Raw genomic sequence first — 12,061 nt, 5'->3', positions numbered from 1 at the left:
CAGGCAAGAATGCTTGCCTGCCATGCCAGAGGACCCAGGTTTGATTCCCGGTGCCTGCCCATGTAAAAAAAAAAAAAAAAAAAAAAAAATTTAAGGGGTGCCAAAAGAGTCAGTATTGAATAGAAATAATATTTTAATGTAATATATTTTTAAACAAAATTTAGTCCAAACAAATCCAGGACGAACAAAATATCAAAAATTTTAAATAAAGAAAGAATGATGTCCTTCGCTTGAATGATTCTGCCTCACTCTCCTCACCCTAAACCTGGTTCCAATAAAATTTTATTTGCAAAGCAGGTAGCTGGCTGTAGTTCGCCAATTTTATTTTATTTTATTTTATTTTAATATTGCATTGTCAAAAAGGTGACGTGGCAGCCAACTCAATGGGAGAAGATATTTGGAAATCATGTGTCAGATAAGGTTTGATATCCTGTATATATAAAGAAATCATAAAACTCAACAACAACAAAAGAACAAACAACCCAATTATAAACTGAGCTAAAGATATGAACAGGCATTTTTCTTAAGAGCAATAGAGATGGCTAAAAAACCCATGAAGAAGATGCTCATTTTCATTAGCTATAAAGGAAATGCAGATCAAGACTACAATGAGAAACCACCTCACACCTGTAAGAATGGCTGCTATTAAACAAACAGGAAACTAAAACTGTTGGAGAGGATATGGAGAAACTGGGCACTTATGCACTGCTTGTGGGAATGTATAATGGTGCAGCCACTATGGAAGACAGTTCAGCAGTTCCTTAGGAAACTAAATGTCGAGTTGCCAGCAATACCACTACTCGGTATACACCCAGAAGAGCTAAAAGCAGTGACACAAACAGACATTTGCACACTGATGTTCATAGCAGCATTATTCACAATTGCCAAAAGAAGGAAACAATCCAAGTGTCCAAAAACAGACAAGTAGATTAAAAAAATGTGGTATATACATATGATGAAATATTTTGCAGCAGTAAGACGAAACGACATCCTGAGGCACATGACAAGATAGATGAGGCTTGAGGACATAATGCTGAGTGAAATAAGCCAGACACAAAAGAATAGATACTGTATGATTCCACTTTTATGACTACAGTAAAGGTAAAATCAAAGGTTTATAATACAGAATATAGGGGACCTAGAGATACACGGAAGCTAGGAATGGGTGAATGGTTAACTGACAAGGTTGAACTCAAATGTAATGGAATAGATAGAAGTGAAGGCAGTTCACCAGTGGATCTATAAGTAATACTACCTTATTGAAGGTGAAAAAATTATTGAAAGGGGTTGTATAGACCCATGTGTCCTACCAATTAACACTAGAAATATAAATAAGTTCTTGCACGAGCTACTTCAAAGGTATGAATCTTGCACACAGAATGGAAAGTACAGCGTATAGGGGAAAAACTGCTATTACATACTATGGGCTATGTTTTAACAGGAAAACATCAGCAGTATCACAGCAACACCAGGAGTAAATAATGGGGAGAGGGACAAAAATTACAGGGAGGTTTAGATTTTCTGTTTGATGAGGGTATGTTTATTGGTTATCTTTCTCTTGGGGTCAAGGAAATTATCTAAAATTGAGAGTGTTGATGGACTGCTGACTTTGGACATTATACATGATGCCTAATGAAGGGAGGTGGCTGAAGGATGCACTGACTGAGAAGTAGATTGGCAAATGATGGTGTATACATATGATCAAATATTGTACTGCTACAAAAAGGAACGAAGTCGTGAGGTATGCAACATTTGCGAATGAACCTGTGGGACATTTGGTGAAGCAAAATAAGCCAGAAACAAAAGAGCAAATATTATATGGTCTCCTTTAGAAAATGCTTATAAAAAAAAAAAAACGGGCCTAGATTGTAAGCTCTTATAACAGTCATATTTAGCCTGGAGTGGTAATTATTATTTCTGGAATTTGAGAGGCTGTTTCATATAAGTATAACCTGGTATTTAGAATTAAGAATGAAGCCTTTCAGGTTGGGATTAAGGTAATTCAGAACACAGGGGCAAGGAAGACATTCTCTATATTTTAGAACTTCATCTACTCTTTGAGACCAAAGGAAGAAAGGTTTATTTTATCCAGGACCTAAATTTTTATGTAGCACATAATCTAACTCAACCTATCTGGATAGCTCATTTAAACAATCCAAACACAGGGAGCCCAGAATAAGAATGAGGGTTTAATCCTGTGTAGTTTAATGTGATGCCTGGATGCATCCCAGAGTATATTAAGTAGATAATCAAAAAGTATTGGCAAACCCTTGATTTTGGGATTTGCCCCTATGAAACATATTCCTGCAAAGGATAAGCTAAGCCTACTTATAATTGTGCCTCAGAGTTGTCCCCCAGAGAACCTCTTTTGTTACTCGGATGTGGTCTCTCTCTCTCTAAGTCAACTTGGCAGGTGAATTCACTGCCCTTCCTGCTATGTAGGACATGACTCCCAGCGGGTATAAATCTCCCCAGAAATCTGGAACTTGACTCTCAGAGATGAGGCAGGACCTGGCATCATGGGATTGTGAAAACCTTCTTGACCAAAAGGGGGAAGAGAGAAATTGGACAAAATAAATTTTCAGTGGCTAAGAAATTTCAAACAGAGTTGAGAGGTTATCCTAGAGGTTATTCTTATGCATTTTATAGATGTCACTTTTAGTTTATGGTGCATTTAGAGGGGTTAGAGGGAAGTACCTGAAACTGTGAATTGTATTCCAGTGGCTTAGGTTTTTGAAGATGATTGCATAACTATATAGCTTTTATAATGTGACTGTGTGACTGTGAGAACCTTGTTTTCACAAAAGTGAAAAAGTGGCTAGTGCTCTCTTTAACCAGGCTGTAGAAAGATGAGTAAAAAATAGGGACCAAAAAAGTAAATAACAGGGGGGGTAGATAAGTGGTAAAAAAATTGGGTAGTGGTAGTGGTCAATAAGAGGGAGGGGTAAGAAATATGGGATGTATGTTTTTTTCTTTTTTCTCTTTCTTTTTCTGGAGTGATACAAATGTTCTAAAAATGATTATTGTGATGGATACACAATGATGTGATGATATTATGAGTCATTAATTGTGGACATTGGGCGAATAATATGTTGTGTGAAGACATCTCAATAAAAACATTTTTTTAAAAAAACAAAAACAACAACAAAAAAAGTATTGGCAAAGTCCCTTGAGGGATTGGAGAAAAAATATGGAACTATTAAACTATACCACCAGGGAAACCCTTGATAGTGTGTCAAACATTAGGGACACCCAAATCAATAGGCCAAGCCCTTGATCTTGAGGCTTGCTCTTGTGAAGTTTATGTAGGTAGCAAAGAAGCTTAGCCTACCTATAGCTATGCCTAGGAGTTACTTTCGAGGGGAGCTCTTTTGTTGCTCAGATATGGCCTCTCTCTCTATATAAGTCCAACTCTAAAACTGAAATCACTGCCCTCACCCCTGCATGGGACATGACATCCAGGGGTGAAAGTCTCCCTGGCAGCATGGGAGATGACTCTCAGGGATGAGTCTGGCCCTGGCACTGTGGGATCAGCAATGCCATCCTGACCAAAAAGGGGGAAAAGAAATGTAACAAATAAGGTATCAGTGGCTGGAGTGTTCAAATACAGTCGAGAGGATACTCTGGAAGTCACTCTTATGCATTCTTCAGTTAGGCATTGCTGCCTATCGTAACTTGCCAAACCCCAACCAAAATCACTCCAGCCAATCCTAAAAAAAAAAACACCTAGGGAGTTTTATAAGACTCTACAAAGGTTTCATGCACTATAATGACATTCTAGAAACCTACAACCTCCAGATGGGTCCCTGGATCAGATAAGTCCTGAAATCCAGAGAGGCCAGCCTCCCCAGAACATCAACCAGTTCCATCCCCCACCCATATTATGGACAGCCCCTTTCAACATGAAAAAGTTAGAGTGGGCATAGCACAAATACCCCTAAAGAGTGGAGGACAGATCACAGGTGATCATAGTGTTATAGAGAGAAGGTAGGGTTTAACAAATGAATATGAGTGCTGAGTCATTATATTGATATTTCTTTTAGTCTCCAGAATCTTACAGCAGTTAGAAGTAAAAACCTAAAATGGTGGAATTGTAACCCATACCAAACTCTGAAGTCTGTTCTACATCTACTTGTTGAAATGTACTTTGAAAATCATTGCTTTTTCTTTCTTTTCTTTGTATGTGTCATATTTGCAATAAAAACGTTTTTTTAAAAAGTGTATTACATAATTAATATAGCGAATCAACATTATAGTGACTTTCCCCCCAAAATGAAATTATGTTGCATATTCATGGCTTTAGGGTTGATGGCATATTTAATAAATATTGAGAAGGAAAATATATATATTACATTAAAATATCATTTATCTTGATTACTAAGCTTTTTGGTACTCCCTTAAATTTGGCACCCAAAGTGAGTACCTCTCTCGCCTGACCTGAGTTCTGGTCCTGTTTCAACCCAAGCCCCCACCCCCCTTTTTTTTAAACCTTACGATGAGTCTGTCTGTGAATCAGTTCCTGAACTTGGCTTAAGATAATGAAAACTGGGAAGATGCAGGACACACTGGAATTTGCACAGAACTTTTCTTCTTTCTACCTACTTTCTTTGCCTTCTTCCTCTGAAACTGGTTCTTTGGCAGAACATTTTAAATTGTCTTTTCCTGTCCTTTTTTGTTACTTCAATACTTTTTTTCCAAATAGCCTCTTCTAAATTTCACAATCCCAGCTCTCCCAATTTCTGTGCCTCAATTCAAAATGCCTCAATTCCTTTATGATTTTAGAGAATGAAGAAGAAAGAGAAATTTGCTCTGCTTGTAATCGAGGTTCTTATGACTGAATAATATCAATGTCCAAAGTGGGCTAAGGGGGCTGACTGAGAAGAGTAGACATTGTATATTCCATTATGGAGACACGTTAAAATATCCCTGAGGTACTTATTCTTGTGCTGTGTTTGATGAAAAAGAGGATTTATTGATGTTCTTTATTTTGGGTTGCCTTAGTATTTATATTCTCTTCTAGGTTTTATATTACAGAGCAGTAACATCATAAACTTTTTTATTGTATAGTATAACATATATACAAAGTAAAGAAATAAAAAAGCAGTAGTTTTCAAAGCACTCTTCAAAAAGTGGTTACAGGACAGATCCCAGAATTTGTCATGGGCTATCATACATATGATCCTCTCATATTTTTCCTTCTAGCTGCTCAAGAATATAGAAGGCTAGAGGGCTTAAATACTTTTTTATCATCACAATGGACTTTTTTTCCCCTTCTTTTTGTGAAAAATAACATATATACAAAAAAGCTATAAATTTCAAAGCACAGGACCACAATTAGTTGTAGAACGTATTTCAAACTTTGACATGGGTTACAGTTTCACAATTTTAGGTTTTTACTTCTAGCTGCTCTAAAATACTGCAAGCTAAAAGAGATATCAATTTAATGATTCAGCATTCATATTCATTTGTTAAGTCCTATCTTCTATGTATAATTCCACCATCACCTTTGATATTTCCATACCTCTCTTTGGGGTTGTTTGGGCTATGGCAGTTCTAAATTTTTGATATTGGACGGGTCTGTCACTAATACGGGGTAGGGAGATGAAATTATCTGATGTCCTGGAGAGGCTGGGCTAGGTTTCAGGTTTTGCATGGACCAGGGACCCATCTGGATATTGTAGGTTTCTGGCAAGTTACTCTAGTGCTTGGAAGCCTTGTGGAATCTTATATATTGCTCTAGGAGTTCTTTAGGATTGGCTGGAATGGTCCTGGTTGGGGGTTGGCAGGTGATGATAGGTAGCAAGGTCTACCTGAAGCTTGCATAAGAGCAACCTCCAGAGTAGCCTCTTGACTTTATTTGAGCTCTCTCTGCCACTGATACTTTATTAATCACACTTCTTTTCTCCCTTTTGATCAGGATGTAATTGTTGATCCCACGGTGCCAGGTCTGGATTCATCCCTGGGAGTCCTCTCCCATGATGCCAGGGAGACTTTCACCCCAGGATGTCATGTCTCACATAGAGGGGAGGGTAATGATTTCACATGCTGAGCTGGACTTAGAGAGAGTGAGGCCACACCTCACTCTCAGCAACAACAGAGGTCCTCCAGAAGTAACTCTTAGACATGCCTATAGGTAGTCTAAGCTTCTCCACTACCTACGTAAATTTCACAAGAGTAAGCCTCATGATCGAGGGCATGGGCTACTGACTTGGGTATCCCTAAGGTTTGACACAGTTTCAGGGGATTCCCTGATGGTAAGGTTTAATAGTTCCATAGTCTTTCTCCCCTCCCTCAAAGGACTTTACTAATACTTTTTGATTATCTGCTTAATATACTCAAGGATGTTTCTAGGCATTAATTTATATGGGATTAAAGGAATTCTTTTTTTTTTTTTTTTTTTTTTCTTAACATGGGCAGGCACCGGGAATCAAACCTGGGTCCTCTGGCATGGCAGGCAAGCGTCCTTGCCTGCTGAGCCACCGTGGCCCGCCCAGGAATTCTTTCTTATTCTGTGCTCCCTGTGTTTCAATTGTTCAAATGAGCTATTCAGTTAGGTTGAATTAGATTATGCACTACAGAAAATTTCAGTTCCAGATCAAATAAGCCTTTCTTCCATTGGTCTCAAAGAGTATGTGTGGTTCTAAAATATAGATTGTCTCCCTTACCCCTATGTTCTGAATTACTTTAACCCCAACTCATAAACATTTTTAAATGTTGTACATTCAACTCTGTAGACTCAGTGAGTGAGAGGGAGGGAAGGAGAGAAAGAGAAGAGGGGAGTGAATTTAAATATGAAGGTAAATCTTAGTCATTTTCCTACATGAGGACATATCCAGAGCAAGCATAAGGAGATGTGAACCTATTGTTTCCTTACAAAACTGTGTCTATAGAACTATATTTTATGAGCAATTTAAGGAATTTTTAGGGTAATTTGTCTATATTTTACTTTTTCCTTACATGTTTGTTTTAGCTTGCTAAAGATGCTGGAATGCAATTGTTCTCATTTGCTAGCTACTGGAATGCAACACACCAGAGACAGATTGGCTTTCAATAAAAGGGGATTTATTTAGTTAATGAATAGTTCTTCAGAGGAAAGGCAGCTTTCAATTGAGGTTCCTTCTTACATGGGAAGGCACAGGGCAATCTCTGCTGGCCTTCTCTCCAGGCCTCTGGGTTCCAACAGCTTTTCCTGGGGTGATTCCTTTCTATATCCCCAAAAGTCTGGGCTGAGCTATGAGTGCTGAGAAGAGGTATGCTGAGCTGCTTTGGCTGTGCTACATTGAGCTCTCTCATTTAAGCACCACCAATTAAATCAAACATTATTCATTGCAGCAGGCACACCTCCTAGCCGACTGCAGATGTAATCAGCAACAGATGAGGTTCACATGCCATTGGCTCATGTCCATAGCAATAGAACTAGGCATCTTCAACTGGCCAAGTTGACACCTGAATCTAACTACCACAGCAATATGCCAGAAATGGAATAGCTTTTAAAAAGGAAATTTATTAATTGCGTGTTTACATTTCTAAGGCCATAGAAGCATCCAAACTAAGACATCCAGAGAAAGATACCTTAGAACAGGCTGATGATGTTCGGGGTTTCTCTCTCAGCTGGAAAGGCACATGGCGAAGTCTGCTACCGTTCTCTAGTGGCTCCTAGTTTCAAAGGATTCCCAAGGGTGTTTTCTTTTTGCATTTCCAAAGGTCTGTGACTGTGTGGGCTCTGTCAGCACTGAAGCTTTTTTCCAAAATGTTTGCCTCTTAAAGGGCTCCAGTAAGCAACCCCACATGCAATGGGTGGAGACAACTTCTGATTAGGAAAACACCTAATCAGAAGGTACAAACCACAACTGGGTGGGTCACATCTCCATGGAAACAATAAAAAAGATCCCACCCAGCAATACTGAGTGAGTATTAAAGAACATGGCTTTTCTGGGGGGTACACAACAGTTTCAAACCAGCACAATGTTGATTTGGGAATCTACTTTCCATTAGAGGTTACTTTATGTGTAGTAATGTGTGATTGTTGCTATTGTGTTTTGTGAGAGTGTTTTTCAATTGTTTAATGCATTTGACTTCTCTTCACTCAACTAAATTGACCTTCCTTAAAAGATGTGAGCTCATGGCTCTCACACAATTTTTGCACTTAGCCTTTTATCTTCAGAGCTTTTGCTTGCAGAGGTACTATTAAAACTATGGACTCTAGAGGTAGACTGCCTGAGTTCAGATCCTAGCTCTGCCACTTATTAGCCAGGAGACCTTGGACATGTTCCTTAATATCTCTCTTATCCCCAGTTTTTTTTCTTGTTTGCAAAATGGGGATGATAGTAATACCAACCTCATAGGATTGATGGGAGGATTTAATGAAACAGTGCATGTAACGTGCTTAGCCAAAGCCCTGATGTTTAGTTAAGAATTCAGCAAATGTTAGCTATTGTTGTAATAGGGTTCAGGTTGCATGGCTGCATGGTTAAGTCCGCAGTTTGAGGAGCTGCCACAAGGTAAAATGGTGACCCTGGACCAAGATGGGGAAGTCCAAACAGCCATGCTTCCTTCTAATAAACATCGGGTCAGCACATGATTCCAATTAGCATGTTTTTTTCCCTCCCATAATAATATGTTTAGTAAATTTGCAAGTCTGAGCAATTATTCCTTTCTAAGGACCACGAAGAAAACGTGGTACACTTGAAGTGTAATGTTAAGAAATTGACACTACGTTTGGGTCATTTTTAAATTTCCACTAACTGATAACCACTTTTTAGGTCTTCATTCTATTTTGAGGTATTAATAGGAAATAATGTTTCTCCTACCCTTAAAGAGCTTGCTTTGCATGTTTAAAATGCCAGCTCTGACACTGGTACTCACAGGTTTTAGTAGATTGACCAAAAGACCATACAAGCAATTTTCTCCTATTTTCATTTTTCTCATTCTCTTTCTGGTTGGTGCCCAGTCCTCATTCTATCAGATTTCTTAGGGGGAAAGTCCCATTACCCTTCTAATTATTTTATTCATCTTCTTCTCTTGACAAAAACTTAGACTAAATAAAAACAGAATTGTGGCTATTTGTGCACATACTCTTTTCTAATCAGGGGTTTCTCCTGGCAGTTAGCTTTGCAGCTTTAAGCTGAGAAATCCCCCGGATTTTTACCCCTCCTTTCTAATCATTTGCTTAATATCATTATAATTAGTTTCTCTAGAGCAGAAATTGGCAAACTTTGGCCCATAGGCCAGTTGCCTATTTTTTGTAAATAAAGTTGTATTGGAACACAACCATGCCATTTGTTTACCTATTGTCTATGGTTGGTTGCTTTCCTGCTGCAATGCCAGAGTTGAGTAGTTGCAACAGAGAATGTAAAGCCACAGCCTAAATCTTTACTGACTCTTTCAGAAAGAAAAAATTTGCAGCCCCCTGCTTAAGAACATCTACAGCTTTCAGCTTTGCATTAGTTAATAGAGCTGAGCAACCCCAGCTCTATTACCCCCAAACTTTTCAGCTTAAAGCAAAAAATATTTATTATCTTATAGTTTCTGTGGGTTAAGAATTCGGGAGTAGCTTAGCTGCATATTCCTGGCTCAGGATTTCTCTTGAGGTTGCAGTCAAGACGTTAGGCAAGACTGCAGTTATCTGAAGGTTTTCCTGGGGCTGAAAAATCCACTCCCAAGATGGCTCACTTATCTGATCATTAGCAGAAGGCATTAGTTCCTTGCTGGGGAGTTGGTAGGAGGTCTCAGTTCCTTGCAACCTGGACCTCTCCACAGGGCTACGTGTGAACTCTCACAACGTAGGTGCTGGCTTCTCCCAGAGCAAGAGATCTGAGAGCAAGCAGAAAGCTGCAGCATCTTTTGATGACCTACTCTTAGAAGTCATAAACCATTATTTCTGCCATGCTCTATTTGTTAGAAGGAAGTTACTGAGTCCAGTCCACACTCAAAGAGAGGGGAATTTGTCACCTTTTAAAAGAAGGAATATCAATTTATGGATGTATTTTTAAATCACCAAGCTAAAATCAAACAACTTAAAGTGTTTTTAAAAAGGCCTAGAAACAGGTGTTGGTAAGCTTTATCTGTAAAGAGCCAGTAAGTAAATACTTTTGGCTTTGCGGGCCATTTGATCTCTGTGCAACTACTCAACTCTGCTGTTGTAGCAGGAAAACAGCTGTAGACAATAGACAAATGAATGGGCGTGGCCGTGCTCCTATAAAACTTTACTAACAGAAGTAGGAAGTTAGGACTGGTCCATGGGTTGTAGTTTGCCAAACCATGGTCTAAAAGATCCTTTATCAAGATCTCAAGTGAAAAAGTAGATGATGAGTTTAAGGCAGGAGATAAAATGTGCATCTTTGACCCTATTCAACCAGGTCGTACACTCCCTCGGGTTCTTTTTATTCTCTTTATTCCCCTAAAGCATTTATTAAGGTTCTGGGCATATAAACACTATTTAATTAATACTTGCTTCTTATTTTTATGGCTTCATTAAATATGAAATGTATGAATTCTGGTCTTTTGTTAGTACAAGCTGTAATAAATATGCTTCTACATACATCTTTGTGAACATGTTGGGGTATATTCCAGGAGTGACTCCTAGAAGTATAAGTGTATTATTATACACACACTTAATCTGACAAAAAATTACAAATTAAAGTTGTTTAATTTACTTCACTTAGGTACAATATCTTAGGACAAAAAAAGAATTAAAGTGCCTTGAACTTTGTTTTATAGACTTGCATTTTCCATGTGATTTTCATCACGTGGAAACCTGTATAGACTTGCTAACAAAGAATGAGACAATTAAATGCTGATGCCAGGGTACCTATAATCCAGATGGGGCCTGGAGGTCACAGAGCAGGCAGAAATGAAATATGTCTCCCATCACCATGCTTTCAGAAACTTCTTGAGATGCTTCATAGAACCTTTGGATTCTTCAGAACACAATACAGAAATCACCACTAGCACTCCCCCCGACACATCAAAAATTCCTATCCTGGGCGGGCAATTGTGGCTCAGTGGCAGAGTTCTCACCTGCCATGCCGGAGACCCGGGTTCGATTCCCGGTGCCTGCTCATGCCAAAATATATATATATATATATTTCTATCCTGAAAGCCCTTGTTAAAACACAAACATATATGATGAATATGCAACTATGTGATGATATTGTGAATTACTGATTATATATGTAGAACGGAATGATCATGTTAAGAATGTTTGTGTTTCTTTCTTGTCATATATATTTTTTAATTAAAAAATTAATAAAAAAATTTTTAAAAACCCACAAACATGTTCAGGAGGCAGTTTGCCCCTTGTTTCACTATCATGTTAGTGTGTCCTAGGGAAAGTGCCAAGGAATTTGCCTTGCATCAATGCACCAAGAAAGGGTGATATTTTCGAGAGTCATTCTCAATGAAAATTATTAGGGTGGCAGGAGGGACGAGAGGAAGAGACTAAAATATATTAAGTACTTACTATATATCAGATTCTTTACCCATGATTCCTCTTAAAATAGACATTAGATCGTGATTGAATGGATTATTAAATAATGATTCCCTCTTAAACTAGATGACAAAATATCCTCAGAATATTTGTTGCCTTTCTGGTCACATAACTAGGAAATGGGAGGCAGGATTGATTTGAACCTGGGTCTTTCTACTCCAAAGCTCTTTCTACTATGTTACACTGCCTCCCAGTGTGCTAGAATGCATATATTTCCTCAAGATAGAGACACAGAAGACTCTATCTTGGCATTGGTTTCCCTGGCCTGGCCTGTGATGCTAGTGAATTTCAGGAAAATTTTAGCCTCTGTTGTATTTTGCTCTGTCAAAGAAGAAAGAGGTAGGGCTGGTCCATCTGAAAGCAGACTCTAGCAGGTAAAGTGAAGCTAGCAGAAAAGATGAGATAACAAGAAGTAATTATCTTTGACCTAGAATTGAAAGAAATGAAATGATTAAATTTAGTCATTTTCTGTGGTCACTGTACTAGTTACCGGAAATAAAAATGGAGAAAAAGAAAGAGATGGCAAATAGGAAAGGAAAAGAGTGGAAGTGGGGGGAACACCTGAGAAGGATA

Source organism: Tamandua tetradactyla, chromosome 20 (assembly GCF_023851605.1).
Source record: "Tamandua tetradactyla isolate mTamTet1 chromosome 20, mTamTet1.pri, whole genome shotgun sequence".
In the NCBI taxonomy this organism is placed as follows: domain Eukaryota; kingdom Metazoa; phylum Chordata; class Mammalia; order Pilosa; family Myrmecophagidae; genus Tamandua; species Tamandua tetradactyla.
Note: the sequence above shows the minus strand (reverse complement) of the source record.